Below are 22,146 nucleotides of genomic sequence, written 5' to 3'. Positions count from 1 at the left end.
GTTTCCCATTCCAGTGATCTGTGTTCTGCATTATTTTAAGGGGGTGGGGAGGGGGGGGCGGTGTTCATTCTGCTACTACTTCTTATGAGTGAGCCCTTAGCTTACAGCGTCCTGACATTTTGGGGTCAGTCGGGTGTCTCCCGCCTCAGTAGCCATACAAGTGCACATGGGAGCCGGGTGAGCCTATATCTGGAGCCTATTATATGCTATATGGAAAGAGATATGTACAAGTGACTAATACACCATGACCTCCCCCCAAGTGTCCACTGGGAACCTCTATCCCAGACCGGCCACCATTATCTCCCGGAGATGTCCGAGGTGACGGCGAATGATCCCCAGACTCGTCTCAAGGAATATTTCTGTCCTCTCCTCCTGTATGTTGTATGATGGATGACCATGTGCTGTATACACTGTATATAGTCAGACAGACTGGGAATGTGCTGCTTCATGACCTCATATAGGAGACTGCAGCATCTACATTGTATCCACAGCATTGCAATTATTAAGTAGATTTTTGGAAAATCCCTTTAATAGCACCGACATGAAAGATATAGTAACATGATGAAATACTCTCAATTCAAGCCTATTCCAGCTGTTATCGCTGTCATCTATCAGGTGGAACTAAATGAAGTGTTAGGACTCTCCCGAATCCGAATGTGCTCGGATATTAGCCGGCCTCATAGGTTTATTTGTCGTTTCTACTAAAGTTAAACATTGATTCCCGGATTCACAGACAGGAAGTCACCGGCTTTAATAACACTGTAGGGTTCCCCAGGCGTGTCCTGAAGTTATAGGAACTCTGCAAGGAGATCAAAGTTCAGTCTTCAGAAGAAAATAATCCCGACACCTGCACCGCTCCCCTCCGAGGACCGGAACACACAGGGGAGAGACCTACAGGAGATTACTCCACGGAGCAACCTTCTACACCTTCTGAGAGGCCTAAGATCTCCACTTATTGTTAGTAAATGCAAAGACTCCTGGTTCCATCCAGTCTGTACATTACCAGACCCCAGCCTTACACATTGTAGTATCCCTGTACATTACCAGACCCCAGCATTACACATTGTAGTAACCTGTACATTACCAGACTCCAGCCTTACACATTGTAGTATCCCTGTACATTACCAGACTCCAGCCTTACACATTGTAGTATCCTGTACATTACCAGACCCCAGCATTACACATTGTAGTAACCCTGTACATTACCAGACTCCAGCCTTACACATTGTAGTATCCCTGTACATTACCAGACTCCAGCCTTACACATTGTAGTAACCCTGTACATTACCAGACCCCAGCCTTACACATTGTAGTATCCCTGTACATTACCAGACCCCAGCATTACACATTGTAGTAACCCTGTACATTACCAGACTCCAGCATTACACATTGTAGTATCCCTGTACATTACCAGACCCCAGCATTACACATTGTAGTATCCCTGTACATTACCAGACCCCAGCCTTACACATTGTAGTATCCTGTACATTACCAGACTCCAGCATTACACATTGTAGTAACCCTGTACACTACCAGACCCCAGCCTTACACATTGTAGTATCCCTGTACATTACCAGACTCCAGCATTACACATTGTAGTAACCCTGTACATTACCAGACCCCAGCCTTACACATTGTAGTATCCCTGTACATTACCAGACTCCAGCCTTACACATTGTAGTAACCCTGTACATTACCAGACTCCAGCCTTACACATTGTAGTATCCCTGTACATTACCAGACTCCAGCCTTACACATTGTAGTAACCCTGTACATTACCAGACTCCAGCATTACACATTGTAGTAACCCTGTACATTACCAGACCCCAGCCTTACACATTGTAGTATCCCTGTACATTACCAGACTCCAGCCTTACACATTGTAGTAACCCTGTACATTACCAGACTCCAGCCTTACACATTGTAGTAACCCTGTACATTACCAGACCCCAGCATTACACATTGTAGTAACCCTGTACATTACCAGACTCCAGCATTACACATTGTAGTATCCCTGTACATTACCAGACTCCAGCCTTACACATTGTAGTAACCCTGTACATTACCAGACCCCAGCATTACACATTGTAGTAACCCTGTACATTACCAGACCCCAGCATTACACATTGTAGTATCCCTGTACATTACCAGACTCCAGCCTTACACATTGTAGTATCCCTGTACATTACCAGACTCCAGCCTTACACATTGTAGTAACCCTGTACATTACCAGACTCCAGCCTTACACATTGTAGTATCCCTGTACATTACCAGACTCCAGCCTTACACATTGTAGTAACCCTGTACATTACCAGACTCCAGCCTTACACATTGTAGTATCCCTGTACATTACCAGACTCCAGCCTTACACATTGTAGTATCCCTGTACATTACCAGACTCCAGCCTTACACATTGTAGTAACCCTGTACATTACCAGACTCCAGCCTTACACATTGTAGTATCCCTGTACATTACCAGACTCCAGCATTACACATTGTAGTAACCCTGTACATTACCAGACTCCAGCCTTACACATTGTAGTATCCCTGTACATTAGCAGACTCCAGCCTTACACATTGTAGTATCCCTGTACATTACCAGACCCCAGCCTTACACATTGTAGTATCCCTGTACATTACCAGACCCCAGCCTCACACATTGTAGTAACCCTGTACATTACCAGACCCCAGCATTACACATTGTAGTATCCCTGTACATTACCAGACCCCAGCCTTACACATTGTAGTAACCCTGTACATTACCAGACTCCAGCCTTACACATTGTAGTATCCCTGTACATTACCAGACTCCAGCCTTACACATTGTAGTATCCCTGTACATTACCAGACCCCAGCCTTACACATTGTAGTATCCCTGTACATTACCAGACCCCAGCCTTACACATTGTAGTAACCTGTACATTACCAGACTCCAGCCTTACACATTGTAGTAACCCTGTACATTACCAGACTCCAGCATTACACATTGTAGTATCCCTGTACATTACCAGACCCCAGCATTACACATTGTAGTAACCCTGTACATTACCAGACCCCAGCATTACACATTGTAGTATCCTGTACATTACCAGACCCCAGCATTACACATTGTAGTATCCCTGTACATTACCAGACCCCAGCCTTACACATTGTAGTATCCCTGTACATTACCAGACTCCAGCCTTACACATTGTAGTAACCCTGTACATTACCAGACTCCAGCCTTACACATTGTAGTATCCCTGTACATTACCAGACTCCAGCCTTACACATTGTAGTAACCCTGTACATTACCAGACTCCAGCCTTACACATTGTAGTATCCCTGTACATTACCAGACTCCAGCCTTACACATTGTAGTAACCCTGTACATTACCAGACTCCAGCCTTACACATTGTAGTATCCCTGTACATTACCAGACTCCAGCCTTACACATTGTAGTATCCCTGTACATTACCAGACTCCAGCCTTACACATTGTAGTAACCCTGTACATTACCAGACTCCAGCCTTACACATTGTAGTATCCCTGTACATTACCAGACTCCAGCATTACACATTGTAGTAACCCTGTACATTACCAGACTCCAGCCTTACACATTGTAGTATCCCTGTACATTAGCAGACTCCAGCCTTACACATTGTAGTATCCCTGTACATTACCAGACCCCAGCCTTACACATTGTAGTATCCCTGTACATTACCAGACCCCAGCCTCACACATTGTAGTAACCCTGTACATTACCAGACTCCAGCCTTACACATTGTAGTAACCCTGTACATTACCAGACTCCAGCCTTACACATTGTAGTAACCCTGTACATTACCAGACCCCAGCATTACACATTGTAGTATCCCTGTACATTACCAGACTCCAGCCTTACACATTGTAGTAACCCTGTACATTACCAGCCTTACACATTGTAGTATCCCTGTACATTACCAGACCCCAGCCTTACACATTGTAGTAACCTGTACATTACCAGACTCCAGCCTTACACATTGTAGTATCCCTGTACATTACCAGACTCCAGCATTACACATTGTAGTATCCCTGTACATTACCAGCATTACACATTGCAGTAACCCTGTACATTACCAGACTCCAGCCTTACACATTGTAGTAACCCTGTACATTACCAGACTCCAGCCTTACACATTGTAGTATCCCTGTACATTACCAGCCTTACACATTGTAGTATCCCTGTACATTACCAGACCCCAGCCTTACACATTGTAGTAACCTGTACATTACCAGACTCCAGCCTTACACATTGTAGTATCCCTGTACATTACCAGACTCCAGCATTACACATTGTAGTATCCCTGTACATTACCAGCATTACACATTGCAGTAACCCTGTACATTACCAGACTCCAGCCTTACACATTGTAGTAACCCTGTACATTACCAGACTCCAGCCTTACACATTGTAGTATCCCTGTACATTACCAGACTCCAGCCTTACACATTGTAGTAACCCTGTACATTACCAGACTCCAGCCTTACACATTGTAGTATCCCTGTACATTACCAGACTCCAGCCTTACACATTGTAGTAACCCTGTACATTACCAGACCCCAGCATTACACATTGTAGTATCCCTGTACATTACCAGACCCCAGCCTTACACATTGTAGTATCCTGTACATTACCAGACCCCAGCCTTACACATTGTAGTAACCCTGTACATTACCAGACCCCAGCCTTACACATTGTAGTATCCCTGTACATTACCAGACCCCAGCATTACACATTGTAGTATCCCTGTACATTACCAGACCCCAGCCTTACACATTGTAGTAACCCTGTACATTACCAGACTCCAGCATTACACATTGTAGTATCCCTGTACATTACCAGACTCCAGCATTACACATTGTAGTATCCCTGTACATTACCAGACTCCAGCCTTACACATTGTAGTAACCTGTACATTACCAGACTCCAGCCTTACACATTGTAGTAACCCTGTACATTACCAGACTCCAGCCTTACACATTGAAGTAACCCTGTACATTACCAGACTCCAGCCTTACACATTGTAGTATCCCTGTACATTACCAGACTCCAGCATTACACATTGTAGTATCCCTGTACATTACCAGCCTCCAGCATTACACATTGTAGTATCCCTGTACATTACCAGACTCCAGCCTTACACATTGTAGTAACCTGTACATTACCAGACCCCAGCCTTACACATTGTAGTATCCCTGTACATTACCAGACTCCAGCCTTACACATTGTAGTATCCCTGTACATTACCAGACTCCAGCATTACACATTGTAGTATCCCTGTACATTACCAGACTCCAGCATTACACATTGTAGTAACCCTGTACATTACCAGACCCCAGCCTTACACATTGTAGTAACCCTGTACATTACCAGACTCCAGCCTTACACATTGTAGTAACCCTGTACATTACCAGACTCCAGCCTTACACATTGTAGTAACCCTGTACATTACCAGACTCCAGCCTTACACATTGTAGTATCCCTGTACATTACCAGACTCCAGCATTACACATTGTAGTATCCCTGTACATTACCAGACTCCAGCCTTACACATTGTAGTATCCCTGTACATTACCAGACCCCAGCCTTACACATTGTAGTAACCCTGTACATTACCAGACTCCAGCCTTACACATTGTAGTATCCCTGTACATTACCAGACCCCAGCATTACACATTGTAGTATCCCTGTACATTACCAGACCCCAGCATTACACATTGTAGTATCCCTGTACATTACCAGACTCCAGCCTTACACATTGTAGTAACCCTGTACATTACCAGACCCCAGCATTACACATTGTAGTATCCCTGTACATTACCAGACTCCAGCATTACACATTGTAGTAACCCTGTACATTACCAGACCCCAGCATTACACATTGTAGTATCCCTGTACATTACCAGACTCCAGCATTACACATTGTAGTATCCCTGTACATTACCAGACTCCAGCCTTACACATTGTAGTAACCTGTACATTACCAGACTCCAGCATTACACATTGTAGTAACCTGTACATTACCAGACCCCAGCCTTACACATTGTAGTATCCCTGTACATTACCAGACCCCAGCCTTACACATTGTAGTATCCCTGTACATTACCAGACCCCAGCCTTACACATTGTAGTATCCCTGTACATTACCAGACTCCAGCATTACACATTGTAGTAACCCTGTACATTACCAGACCCCAGCCTTACACATTGTAGTATCCCTGTACATTACCAGACCCCAGCCTTACACATTGTAGTATCCCTGTACATTACCAGACCCCAGCCTTACACATTGTAGTAACCCTGTACATTACCAGACTCCAGCATTACACATTGTAGTATCCCTGTACATTACCAGACTCCAGCCTTACACATTGTAGTATCCCTGTACATTACCAGCATTACACATTGTAGTAACCCTGTACATTACCAGCATTACACATTGTAGTATCCTGTACATTACCAGACCCCAGCCTTACACATTGTAGTATCCCTGTACATTACCAGACTCCAGCCTTACACATTGTAGTAACCCTGTACATTACCAGACTCCAGCCTTACACATTGTAGTAACCCTGTACATTACCAGACTCCAGCCTTACACATTGTAGTAACCCTGTACATTACCAGACTCCAGCCTTACACATTGTAGTAACCCTGTACATTACCAGACTCCAGCCTTACACATTGTAGTATCCCTGTACATTACCAGCATTACACATTGTAGTATCCCTGTACATTACCAGCCTCCAGCATTACACATTGTAGTATCCTGTACATTACCAGACTCCAGCCTTACACATTGTAGTAACCCTGTACATTACCAGACTCCAGCCTTACACATTGTAGTATCCCTGTACATTACCAGCATTACACATTGTAGTATCCCTGTACATTACCAGCCTCCAGCATTACACATTGTAGTATCCTGTACATTACCAGACCCCAGCCTTACACATTGTAGTATCCCTGTACATTACCAGACCCCAGCATTACACATTGTAGTATCCCTGTACATTACCAGCATTACACATTGTAGTATCCTGTACATTACCAGACCCCAGCCTTACACATTGTAGTAACCCTGTACATTACCAGACCCCAGCCTTACACATTGTAGTATCCCTGTACATTACCAGACTCCAGCCTTACACATTGTAGTAACCCTGTACATTACCAGACTCCAGCCTTACACATTGTAGTAACCCTGTACATTACCAGACTCCAGCCTTACACATTGTAGTAACCCTGTACATTACCAGACTCCAGCCTTACACATTGTAGTATCCCTGTACATTACCAGACCCCAGCATTACACATTGTAGTATCCCTGTACATTACCAGACTCCAGCCTTACACATTGTAGTAACCCTGTACATTACCAGACTCCAGCCTTACACATTGTAGTAACCCTGTACATTACCAGACCCCAGCCTTACACATTGTAGTATCCCTGTACATTACCAGACCCCAGCATTACACATTGTAGTAACCCTGTACATTACCAGACTCCAGCATTACACATTGTAGTATCCCTGTACATTACCAGACCCCAGCCTTACACATTGTAGTAACCCTGTACATTACCAGACTCCAGCCTTACACATTGTAGTAACCCTGTACATTACCAGACCCCAGCCTTACACATTGTAGTATCCCTGTACATTACCAGACCCCAGCATTACACATTGTAGTAACCCTGTACATTACCAGACTCCAGCCTTACACATTGTAGTATCCCTGTACATTACCAGACCCCAGCATTACACATTGTAGTATCCCTGTACATTACCAGACTCCAGCCTTACACATTGTAGTAACCCTGTACATTACCAGACTCCAGCCTTACACATTGTAGTAACCCTGTACATTACCAGACCCCAGCCTTACACATTGTAGTATCCCTGTACATTACCAGACCCCAGCATTACACATTGTAGTAACCCTGTACATTACCAGACTCCAGCATTACACATTGTAGTATCCCTGTACATTACCAGACTCCAGCCTTACACATTGTAGTAACCTGTACATTACCAGACTCCAGCCTTACACATTGTAGTAACCTGTACATTACCAGACTCCAGCCTTACACATTGTAGTATCCCTGTACATTACCAGACTCCAGCATTACACATTGTAGTATCCCTGTACATTACCAGCCTCCAGCATTACACATTGTAGTATCCCTGTACATTACCAGACCCCAGCCTTACACATTGTAGTAACCCTGTACATTACCAGACTCCAGCCTTACACATTGTAGTATCCCTGTACATTACCAGACCCCAGCCTTACACATTGTAGTAACCCTGTACATTACCAGACTCCAGCCTTACACATTGTAGTATCCCTGTACATTACCAGACTCCAGCATTACACATTGTAGTAACCCTGTACATTACCAGACCCCAGCCTTACACATTGTAGTATCCCTGTACATTACCAGACTCCAGCCTTACACATTGTAGTATCCTGTACATTACCAGACTCCAGCATTACACATTGTAGTATCCCTGTACATTACCAGACTCCAGCCTTACACATTGTAGTATCCCTGTACATTACCAGACTCCAGCCTTACACATTGTAGTAACCCTGTACATTACCAGACCCCAGCCTTACACATTGTAGTATCCCTGTACATTACCAGACTCCAGCCTTACACATTGTAGTATCCTGTACATTACCAGACTGCAGCCTTACACATTGTAGTATCCCTGTACATTACCAGACTCCAGCCTTACACATTGTAGTAACCCTGTACATTACCAGACCCCAGCATTACACATTGTAGTAACCCTGTACATTACCAGACCCCAGCATTACACATTGTAGTATCCCTGTACATTACCAGACCCCAGCCTTACACATTGTAGTATCCCTGTACATTACCAGACTGCAGCCTTACACATTGTAGTAACCCTGTACATTACCAGACTCCAGCCTTACACATTGTAGTAACCCTGTACATTACCAGACTCCAGCCTTACACATTGTAGTAACCCTGTACATTACCAGACCCCAGCCTTACACATTGTAGTAACCCTGTACATTACCAGACTCCAGCCTTACACATTGTAGTAACCCTGTACATTACCAGACTCCAGCATTACACATTGTAGTATCCCTGTACATTACCAGACTCCAGCCTTACACATTGTAGTAACCCTGTACATTACCAGACTCCAGCCTTACACATTGTAGTAACCCTGTACATTACCAGACCCCAGCATTACACATTGTAGTAACCCTGTACATTACCAGACTCCAGCCTTACACATTGTAGTAACCCTGTACATTACCAGACTCCAGCCTTACACATTGTAGTAACCCTGTACATTACCAGACTCCAGCCTTACACATTGTAGTAACCCTGTACATTACCAGACCCCAGCATTACACATTGTAGTAACCCTGTACATTACCAGACCCCAGCATTACACATTGTAGTAACCCTGTACATTACCAGACCCCAGCATTACACATTGTAGTAACCCTGTACATTACCAGACTCCAGCCTTACACATTGTAGTAACCCTGTACATTACCAGACTCCAGCATTACACATTGTAGTATCCTGTACATTACCAGACCCCAGCATTACACATTGTAGTAACCCTGTACATTACCAGACTCCAGCATTACACATTGTAGTAACCCTGTACATTACCAGACTCCAGCCTTACACATTGTAGTAACCCTGTACATTACCAGACTCCAGCATTACACATTGTAGTAACCCTGTACATTACCAGACTCCAGCCTTACACATTGTAGTAACCCTGTACATTACCAGACTCCAGCCTTACACATTGTAGTAACCCTGTACATTACCAGACTCCAGCATTACACATTGTAGTATCCCTGTACATTACCAGACTCCAGCCTTACACATTGTAGTAACCCTGTACATTACCAGACTCCAGCATTACACATTGTAGTATCCCTGTACATTACCAGACTCCAGCCTTACACATTGTAGTAACCCTGTACATTACCAGACTCCAGCCTTACACATTGTAGTATCCCTGTACATTACCAGCCTCCAGCCTTACACATTGTAGTATCCCTGTACATTACCAGCCTCCAGCATTACACATTGTAGTATCCCTGTACATTACTAGTCCTGTGCTCAGTTGAGAAGTCTTGACAATGCTCTGTGAGCTAAGCTAGTTTGTTACTATGTATCAGTCTGGTTTCCAGTGTTCTCAGCTCATAGAGCATTACTAGACTAGAAAGAACGGATTCTTTAGGTTGCAAACCATGTGCAGTGTGAATTCTACTCTCAGCAGAGAATTATAGAGAATCGTATCCAGTATCCAGACAATACTTTGTAAGCAAAATACACGAGATACCAAAATGATACATTGTAGCAAATGAGCAGGGTTGTGTGCAACTGCTGCTGATGTACCGTATTTGGCTCGCAGAGCATTGTCTGGATTGTCTAGACTGGCTTCTCAGCAGGACTTGTATCCAGTCTAGATAATGCTCTGCGAGCTAAACATACAAACTGAAGCTGCACAGGTCTATTTGCTAGCTTGCTTTAATGTATCAGTGTAGAGTCCAGGCTACAGAGCATTTTCCAGATTGGATACAATGGTCCCCACTTCTGAGCTGAGAGCAGAACTCGCTATGTAAAGGGTTTGCTGTGAGTTCTGCTCTTAGCTGAGAGGTGGAGGCAATCGTATCCAGGTTGGGCAATGCTCTGTGAGCTCTGCAGCAGTTTTGTGTCGTTCGCACATGAGCCGGCTACCCTCAGTGAGCATTGTCTAGACTGGATACATACTCCGCTTCTCAGCTGAGAGCAGGACTAGCTACAGGATTTGCAGCCAATAGAGACAATTGTATCCAGTCTAAACAATGCTCTGTGAGCTAAACACACAAACTGAAGCTGCACGGGTCTATTTTGCTAGTTTGCTACAATGAATCAGTGTAAAGTGCAGGCTAAACAGCTCACAGAGCATTGTCCAGATTGGATACATTTGTCGCCACTTCTCAGCTGAGAGCAGAACTCGCTATGTAAAGGGTTTGCTTTGAGTTCTGCCCTTGGCTGAGAGGTGGAGGCAACTGTATCCAGTCTGGGCAATGCTCTGTGAGCTCTGCAGTAGTGAAGTGTCATTCGCAAACGAGCCAGCTACCCTCAGTGAGCCGGTGGCTCACTTAACCCTGCCCCTAACTGGCTCACCACGCCCCCTTTAACCTGATATATTCTGGTTAAAAGTGGTGTGGAATGGGGTAATTGACTGGCCTGCAGCTCCTTATTTAACAGGGAGCTGTTCAGGAGCCAGAAGAGCCGGCTCTTCTTAGTAGTGGACCCTAATGAGCTAACGCACTAAGAAGAGCCGGAATTCTCACCACTACTCTGCAGCCTGGACTCTACATTGATACATTGTAGCAAACTAGCAGATAGACCTGTGCAGCTTCAGCTTGTATGTTTAGCTCGTAGAGCATTGTCTAGACTGGATACAATTGTCTTCCAGCTAAGAGCAGGAGCCGCTATATACAGGTTTGTTACAATGTATCAGTGTGGAGTCCAGGTCATTCCGCTCACATTGTCTTGTCCATAGTGGATACAGTTCATTACACTTCTCACCTGATATGTACAGGGTTACCGTTTGTTCTCATCCACTGACAGCAAGCAGAGGTCCAGAAAACAATGAAGAACAGAAAGTGAACAATCGCTGATCATTTCTACACGTGACATTAGAAACCAGTCTATTCCTCCCAGGTGCCCCCCCTCTTCTTACTGTCACCATTGTGCGGGGGTAGAGGGGTGACGGCTGCAGGCGGGTGACATGTGCACGTGGGGAGGGAGACCCTGGGGACACGATTAATTGGCTGCCGCACTCCATCAGCGACCGTCACGTCCCATTACAATCCAAGATGCAGAATTAAGATTGTGTAAGACTCTATTAATGTGAAGAGAGCGGAGGACAGAGACCCCCCGCTCCGCTCTCCATGGGGGAGGGGATCACACTACGACAAGGACAAAACACAGAGACAATGGCAAAGGTTATGTGTCCACATCAACTCCATGTGTACTGCCACCTACAACACCACATAATCCAGAGGGAACCCGTCAGCCATGCAGACTGCAGTGTTACGCTATAGCCGACCCATGCTGCTGTAATTGACTGTAGTATTTAGATGCCTGCCAGATTTTACAAAGCAGAGGGGCAGTAAAGAAAATTAATAGAGCAAGCTAAGAGCACAGCAGTGTGAGGAAACTCCTCGTATACACTTGGAGAAGTTACAATGCTGGAATATATATCCATATATCACAGTCCTGCTGCTACTAACAACACACACAAAGGTCTGATTACACATCGCTCTGGGAACAATTTTTAACACTGGCTGCAAAAATCACAGAGCACAGCAGTGTGAGGACATGCCCCAACCGCACTTGGAAAAGCTACAATGCTGGAATAGAAATCCATATATCACAGTCCTGCTGCTACTTACAAGATGCACATCTCTCCAGAGACAATACCGAATACTGCCTGCAGAGAGCACAGAGCACAGCAGTGTGAGGACATGCCCCAACCGCACTTGGAAAAGCTACAATGCTGGAATAGAAATCCGTATATCACAGACCTACTGCTACTTACAAGATGCACATCTCTCCAGAGGCAATACCGAATACTGCCTGCAGAGAGCACAGTAGTGTGAGGACACGCCTCAAGTGCACTTGGAAAAGCTACAATGCTGGATTAGAAATCAATATATCACAGTCCTGCTGCTACTAACAAGATAAACATCTCTCCAGAGCCAATACCCTCCAGGGACAATACCGAATACTACCTGCACAGAGCACAGCAGTGTAAGGACACGCCCCCGGTGTACTTGGAGAAGCTACAATTCTGGAATATATCACAGTCCTGCTGTTACTAGCAGCACACACAGCAGTATGATTCCACATCTCTCCAGAGACAATACCTGATATATCCAATGTACCATTTACTTGAGGCTCTGTTTAGTGTCTGATCCAGAGCGCCAAAACCTCTGCTGAAATAGTAAACGTAGGCCCCTTTTTGACGTGCAGAACATTGCGCTCTGTCCCATAGTGATAGGTTTTGTCACACCAGCATTTTTTTTTTTTATACACACACAAGTTTTTTATTCATTCTTGCAAGTTCCAATGGGAGCAGTGATGGTTATTGTATACACTGTTATCATTGTGTTATATCTGTCACCAGTATGCGGCACGCTCCAGAGCTCCCTCTAGTGACGGCAGATATTATTGTATTATTCCAGTTCATGTTCTATGCCGGGATTTAAAGCTTTGTATCATTCCCTTTAAAGGGAAGCCATAAATGTGAGGAGCCGGCAGTGTGTGGTATAGAGAGGAGACTGCCACGGCTCTCCCGCTTCTTCCTCTTCTCCATCAGAAAGCAAAATAAGCACAAAAACCGCAAACCTTCTGACTTCCTCATGTCCGTCCCCCGCCCCCCGATACTGACCCCCGCTCCTGAAAATCCCTTAATTGCTTTATAATTGGATGGATTACGATCCACAGAGACTGACACTAAAGGGGTTGTGTTACCGGATCGCACGAGTGTGAGTAACATCACCTCTAATGTATGTCTACTACCGGCTCTTAAAGGGACACTGACCAAAGAGTGCCCCCGGTGCTCTAGAGGAGTATGCAACCTACTGTTCTCTGTTATCAGCCACATTATACTGACTGGACAGCTGATACACAAGAAACAGCGCCATGCTCAGTGTAGTGGCCAAACACAGTCACTGCATACAAAACTGCAGTAACAATGTCTGACCACTACACAGAGAACGCTGCTGTCTGCCTCTACGATGAGTGAGCGCGCAGCCCTCTCCTGAGTCACCTGTGACGCTCCTTCCAGGTATATCACCCGCTCCAGGTAAGAGGTTTTATAGTATCACATTCCTACTACAACCCAGGATAAACCCTACACTGTACATATCATATGGTGCTCATAAATAACCCCGCCATGAGGTGTCACAACAGGAAAACACTTGTATAAGAGGAAATAAAATCTGGCTTCTGTCCATGCTCATCGCCCCCCAGTACTAGGAATATTAATGAGTTCTGATCCCTACTCTAAATGCAAATAAGCCTCCGGCCACTTCCTTGCCCAAAAATATAATATAAAGCAGCACTTGTTCATGTGACATCTGCAGCTGCAAGTAGTAGTGCACTGCTGCCCTCTCCAATACCTCTGGGGGCACATAGGGAGCAGTATTATAGTAGTTATATTCTTGTACATAGGGGGCAGTATTATAGTAGTTATATTCTTGTACATAGGGGGCAGTATTATAGTAGTTATATTCTTGTACATAGGGGGCAGTATTATAGTAGTTATATTCTTGTACATAGGGGGCAGTATTATAGTAGTTATATTCTTGTACATAGGGGGCAGTATTATAGTAGTTATATTCTTGTACATAGGGGGCAGTATTATAGTAGTTATATTCTTGTACATAGGGGGCAGTATTATAGTAGTTATATTCCTGTACATAGGGGGCAGTATTATAGTAGTTATATTCCTGTACATAGGGGGCAGTATTATAGTAGTTATATTCTTGTACATAGGGGGCAGTATTATAGTAGTTATATTCCTGTACATAGGGGGCAGTATTATAGTAGTTATATTCTTGTACATAGGGGGAAGTGTTATAGTAGTTATATTACTGTACATAGGGGGCACTATTATAGTAGTTATATTCTTGTACATAGGGGGCAGTATTATAGTAGTTATATTCCTGTACATAGGGGGCAGTATTATAGTAGATATATTCTTGTACATAGGAGGCAGTATTATAGTAGTTATATTCTTGTACATAGGGGGCAGTATTATAGTAGTTATATTCTTGTACATAGGGGGCAGTATTATAGTAGTTATATTCTTGTACATAGGGGGCAGTATTATAGTAGTTATATTCTTGTACATAGGGGGCAGTATTATAGTAGTTATATTCCTGTACATAGGGGGCAGTATTATAGTAGTTATATTCTTGTACATAGGGGGCAGTATTATAGTAGTTATATTCCTGTACATAGGGGGCAGTATTATAGTAGTTATATTCCTGTACATAGGGGGCAGTGTTATAGTAGTTATATTCCTGTACATAGGGGGCAGTATTATAGTAGTTATATTCCTGTACATAGGGGGCAGTATTATAGTAGTTATATTCTTGTACATAGGGGGAAGTGTTATAGTAGTTATATTCCTGTACATAGGGGGCACTATTATAGTAGTTATATTCTTGTACATAGGGGGCAGTATTATAGTAGTTATATTCCTGTACATAGGGGGCAGTATTATAGTAGATATATTCATGTACATAGGAGGCAGTATTATAGTAGTTATATTCTTGTACATAGGGGGCAGTATTATAGTAGTTATATTCTTGTACATAGGAGGCAGTATTATAGTAGTTATATTCTTGTACATAGGAGGCAGTATTATAGTAGTTATATTCTTGTACATAGGGGGCAGTATTATAGTAGTTATATTCCTGTACATAGGGGGCACTATTATAGTAGTTATATTCCTGTACATAGGGGGCAGTATTATAGTAGTTATATTCCTGTACATAGGAGGCAGTATTATAGTAGTTATATTCTTGTACATAGGGGGCACTATTATAGTAGTTATATTCCTGTACATAGGGGGCACTATTATAGTAGTTATATTCCTGTACATAGGGGGCACTATTATAGTAGTTATATTCCTGTACATAGGGGGCACTATTATAGTAGTTATATTCCTGTACATAGGGGGCACTATTATAGTAGTTATATTCCTGTACATAGGGGGCAGTATTATAGTAGTTATATTCTTGTACATAGAGGGCAGTATTATAGTAGTTATATTCTTGTATATAGGGGGCAGTATTATAGTAGTTATATTCTTGTACATAGGGGGCAGTATTATAGTAGTTATATTCTTGTACATAGAGGGCAGTATTATAGTAGTTATATTCTTGTACATAAGAAGCAGTATTATAGCAGTTATATTCCTGTACATAGGGGGCAGTATTATAGTAGTTATATTCCTGTACATAGGAGGCAGTATTATAGTAGTTATATTCTTGTACATAGGGGGCACTATTATAGTAGTTATATTCCTGTACATAGGGGGCACTATTATAGTAGTTATATTCCTGTACATAGGGGGCACTATTATAGTAGTTATATTCCTGTACATAGGGGGCACTATTATAGTAGTTATATTCCTGTACATAGGGGGCACTATTATAGTAGTTATATTCCTGTACATAGGGGGCACTATTATAGTAGTTATATTCCTGTACATAGGGGGCAGTATTATAGTAGTTATATTCTTGTACATAGGGGGCAGTATTATAGTAGTTATATTCTTGTACATAGGGGGCAGTATTATAGTAGTTATATTCCTGTACATAGGGGGCAGTATTATAGTAGTTATATTCCTGTACATAGGGGGCAGTGTTATAGTAGTTATATTCCTGTACATAGGGGGCAGTGTTATAGTAGTTATATTCCTGTACATAGGGGGAAGTGTTATAGTAGTTATATTCCTGTACATAGGGGGCACTATTATAGTAGTTATATTCCTGTACATAGGGGGCACTATTATAGTAGTTATATTCCTGTACATAGGGGGCACTATTATAGTAGTTATATTCCTGTACATAGGGGGCACTATTATAGTAGTTATATTCCTGTACATAGGGGGCAGTATTATAGTAGTTATATTCCTGTACATAGGGGGCACTATTATAGTAGTTATATTCCTGTACATAGGGGGCACTATTATAGTAGTTATATTCCTGTACATAGGGGGCACTATTATAGTAGTTATATTCCTGTACATAGGGGGCACTATTATAGTAGTTATATTCCTGTACATAGGGGGCAGTATTATAGTAGTTATATTCTTGTACATAGGGGGCAGTATTATAGTAGTTATATTCTTGTACATAGGGGGCAATATTATAGTAGTTATATTCTTGTACATACGGGGCAGTATTATAGTAGTTATAGTCTTGTACATAGGGGGCAGTATTATAGTAGTTATATTCTTGTACATAAGAAGCAGTATTATAGCAGTTATATTCCTGTACATAGGGGGCACTATTATAGTAGTTATATTCCTGTACATAGGGGGCACTATTATAGTAGTTATATTCCTGTACATAGGGGGCACTATTATAGTAGTTATATTCCTGTACATAGGGGGCAGTATTATAGTAGTTATATTCTTGTACATAGGGGGCAGTATTATAGTAGTTATATTCTTGTACATAGGGGGCAATATTATAGTAGTTATATTCTTGTACATACGGGGCAGTATTATAGTAGTTATAGTCTTGTACATAGGGGGCAGTATTATAGTAGTTATAGTCTTGTACATAGGGGGCAGTATTATAGTAGTTATATTCTTGTACATAAGAAGCAGTATTATAGCAGTTATATTCCTGTACATAGGGGGCAGTATTATAGTAGTTATATTCCTGTACATAGGGGGCAGTATTATAGTAGTTATATTCCTGTACATAGGGGGCAGTATTATAGTAGTTATATTCCTGTACATAGGGGGCAGTATTATAGTAGTTATATTCCTGTACATAGGGGGCAGTATTATAGTAGTTATATTCCTGTACATAGGGGGCAGTATTATAGTAGTTATATTCCTGTACATAGGGGGCAGTATTATAGTAGTTATATTCCTGTACATAGGGGGCAGTATTATAGTAGTTATATTCCTGTACATAGGGGGCAGTATTATAGTAGTTATATTCCTGTACATAGAGGGCAGTATTATAGTAGTTATATTCTTGTACATAGGGGGCAGTATTATAGTAGTTATATTCCTTTACATAGGGGGCAGTATTATAGTAGTTATATTCCAGTACATAGGGAGCAGTATTATAGTAGTTATATTCTTGTACATAGGGGGCAGTATTATAGTAGTTATATTCTTGTACATAGGGGGCAGTATTATAGTAGTTATATTCCTGTACATAGGGGGCAGTATTATAGTAGTTATATTCTTGTACATAGGGGGCAGTATTATAGTAATTATATTCTTGTACATAGGGGGCACTATTATAGTAATTATATTCTTGTACATAGGGGGCACTATTATAGTAGTTATATTCTTGTACATAGGGGGCAGTATTATAGTAGTTATATTCCTGTACATAGGGGGCAGTATTATAGTAGTTATATTCCTGTACATAGGGGGCAGTATTATAGTAGTTATATTCTTGTACATAGGGGGCACTATTATAGTAGTTATATTCCTGTACATAGGGGGCAGTATTATAGTAGTTATATTCCTGTACATAGGGGGCAGTATTATAGTAGTTATATTCTTGTACATAGGGGGCAGTATTATAGTAGTTATATTCTTGTACACAGGGGGCAGTATTATAGTAGTTATATTCTTGTACATAGGGGGCACTATTATAGTAGTTATATTCTTGTACATAGGGGGCAGTATTATAGTAGTTATATTCCTGTACATAGGGGGCACTATTATAGTAGTTATATTCTTGTACATAGGGAGCAGTATTATAGTAGTTATATTCTTGTACATAGGGAGCAGTATTATAGTAGTTATATTCTTGTACATAGGGAGCAGTATTATAGTAGTTATATTCTTGTACATAGGGAGCAGTATTATAGTAGTTATATTCTTGTACATAGGGGGCAGTATTATAGTAGTTATATTCCTGTACATAGGGGGCAGTATTATAGTAGTTATATTCTTGTACATAGGGGGCAGTATTATAGTAGTTATATTCCTGTACATAGGGGGCAGTATTATAGTAGTTATATTCCTGTACATAGGGGGCAGTATTATAGTAGTTATATTCTTGTACATAGGGGGCAGTATTATAGTAGTTATATTCTTGTACATAGGGGGCAGTATTATAGTAGTTATATTCTTGTACATAGGGGGCAGTATTATAGTAGTTATATTCCTGTACATAGGGGGCAGTATTATAGTAGTTATATTCTTGTACATAGGGGGCAGTATTATAGTAGTTATATTCTTGTACATAGGGGGCAGTATTATAGTAGTTATATTCTTGTACATAGGGGGCACTATTATAGTAGTTATATTCCTGTACATAGGGGGCAGTATTATAGTAGTTATATTCCTGTACATAGGGGGCAGTATTATAGTAGTTATATTCTTGTACATAGGGGGCAGTATTATAGTAGTTATATTCTTGTACACAGGGGGCAGTATTATAGTAGTTATATTCTTGTACATAGGGGGCACTATTATAGTAGTTATATTCTTGTACATAGGGGGCAGTATTATAGTAGTTATATTCCTGTACATAGGGGGCACTATTATAGTAGTTATATTCTTGTACATAGGGAGCAGTATTATAGTAGTTATATTCTTGTACATAGGGAGCAGTATTATAGTAGTTATATTCTTGTACATAGGGAGCAGTATTATAGTAGTTATATTCTTGTACATAGGGGGCAGTATTATAGTAGTTATATTCCTGTACATAGGGGGCAGTATTATAGTAGTTATATTCTTGTACATAGGGGGCAGTATTATAGTAGTTATATTCCTGTACATAGGGGGCAGTATTATAGTAGTTATATTCCTGTACATAGGGGGCAGTATTATAGTAGTTATATTCTTGTACATAGGGGGCAGTATTATAGTAGTTATATTCTTGTACATAGGGGGCAGTATTATAGTAGTTATATTCTTGTACATAGGGGGCAGTATTATAGTAGTTATATTCCTGTACATAGGGGGCAGTATTATAGTAGTTATATTCTTGTACATAGGGGGCAGTATTATAGTAGTTATATTCTTGTACACACCAGGCAGTATTATAATGTAATATAGCTAATAGCTTTAGTCTTCCCCATGTCATGTGCTACAGGTTCTCCTGAGATGAGGGCACATAGTAATACATACCAGGACATGCTGAAACACAGATCATGACTGTCACTTTCTGCCAAACACGAAGATAAAGCTAATAAAAATTCAGAACTTCTTATCATTGCAGTGATGTGGATTGTTACATTCTTGCTTCCTATATATACGGACCAGTTGCAATACCTGATTGACATCATTCAACTTATTGCTGGATAAGAGGATTTTGATGCCATGGTACATAGTTACCATTCAGGATTCTGGGAAAGCACGGTGATAGTACTTGTTTGAGAGTTCTAGGGACTATGTTAGAAGTCACCCAGCTTTCCCAGAACAAGATAATCAATATCTGAAATTCCCTGACAGCAGAACAGAGGCGTCTGGCGTATATGGGGAGTGTGGCCATATGTAGGGAGCAGTGTAGACGCAGCGATGGTGGAGAGGACACGTTCAGGACTCATGGCGAGGACACGCGGCTGTGACTGGACCCACATCATCACACTGAGTAACCCCACCCTAAAACACTTATTACAGGTTTATTAGGAGCCGCGTCAGCTGATGGGATCCCAAAATAGGTACAAATCTCTGACTTTCTGTAGAGTCACATCTGTGTCATCTTAAAGGGGCGTCCACCCAGGAGGATGACCGGTGTCTCCATAGTCAGCAGAGGCTGGAGTCATATGTCACCACCGACTGCCAGCGGGTAATAAGCAAATCCTCTCCAAAGTACATGTTATAGAGGTGGAAACCATCAGCAGGCAGGTCAGCTGGATACAGAGAAGTATACACAATCTTATGTGTACACAGGGCGCCAGTATAGTACAGGCAGCGGGCGCCAGGCTCCTGTATATTACAGTATAGTACAGGCAGCAGGCGCCAGGCTCCGGTATATTACAGTATAGTACAGGCAGCGGGCGCCAGGCTCCGGTATATTACAGTATAGTACAGGCAGCAGGCGCCAGGCTCCGGTATATTACAGTATAGTACAGGCAGCGGGCGCCAGGCTCCGGTATATTACAGTATAGTACAGGCAGCAGACGCCAGGCTCCCGTATATTACAGTATAGTACAGGCAGCAGGCACCAGGCTCCCGTATATTACAGTATAGTACAGGCAGCGGGCGCCAGGCTCCCGTATATTACAGTATAGTACAGGCAGCGGGCGCCAGACTCCCGTATATTACAGTATAGTACAGGCAGCGGGCGCCAGGCTCCGGTATATTACAGTATAGTACAGGCAGCGGGCGCCAGGCTCCGGTATATTACAGTATAGTACAGGCAGCGGGCGCCAGGCTCCTGTATATTACAGTATAGTACAAGCAGCGGGCGCCAGGCTCCGGTATATTACAGTATAGTACAGGCAGCGGGCGCCAGGCTCCGGTATATTACAGTATAGTACAGGCAGCGGGCGCCAGGCTCCCGTATATTACAGTATAGTACAGGCAGCAGGCGCCAGGCTCCCGTATATTACAGTATAGTACAGGCAGCAGGCGCCAGGCTCCCGTATATTACAGTATAGTACAGGCAGCAGGCGCCAGGCTCCCGTATATTACAGTATAGCACAGGCAGCGGGCGCCAGGCTCCCGTATATTACAGTATAGCACAGGCAGCGGGCGCCAGGCTCCCGTATATTACAGTATAGCACAGGCAGCGGGCGCCAGGCTCCCGTATATTACAGTATAGCACAGGCAGCGGGCGCCAGGCTCCCGTATATTACAGTATAGTACAGGCAGCGGGCGCCAGGCTCCCGTATATTACAGTATAGTACAGGCAGCGGGCGCCAGGCTCCCGTATATTACAGTATAGTACAGGCAGCGGGCGCCAGGCTCCTGTATATTACAGTATAGTACAGGCAGCAGGCGCCAGGCTCCTGTATATTACAGTATAGTACAGGCAGCAGGCGCCAGGCTCCTGTATATTACAGTATAGTACAGGCAGCAGGCGCCAGGCTCCTGTATATTACAGTATAGTACAGGCAGCAGGCGCCAGGCTCCTGTATATTACAGTATAGTACAGGCAGCAGGCGCCAGGCTCCTGTATATTACAGTATAGTACAGGCAGCAGGCGCCAGGCTCCTGTATATTACAGTATAGTAGAGGCAGCAGGCGCCAGGCTCCTGTATATTACAGTATAGTACAGGCAGCAGGCGCCAGGCTCCTGTATATTACAGTATAGTACAGGCAGCAGGCGCCAGGCTCTCGTATATTACAGTATAGTACAGGCAGCAGGCGCCAGGCTCCTGTAT

The 22,146-nt window shown here is 42.7% G+C and overlaps 1 protein-coding gene across 1 annotated transcript in view; it reads right to left on the bottom strand.

Annotated features, from left to right (window-relative positions):
- Positions 1-22,146, bottom strand: part of KIF13B (kinesin family member 13B) — a 142,354-nt gene that overhangs the window by 110,204 nt on the left and 10,004 nt on the right. The window lies entirely within an intron of this gene.

The sequence above is a fragment of the Engystomops pustulosus genome, chromosome 3 (genome assembly GCF_040894005.1).
Source record: "Engystomops pustulosus chromosome 3, aEngPut4.maternal, whole genome shotgun sequence".
NCBI classification, from domain to species: Eukaryota; Metazoa; Chordata; class Amphibia; order Anura; family Leptodactylidae; genus Engystomops; species Engystomops pustulosus.
This window is presented reverse-complemented; position numbering and strand designations above follow the sequence as displayed.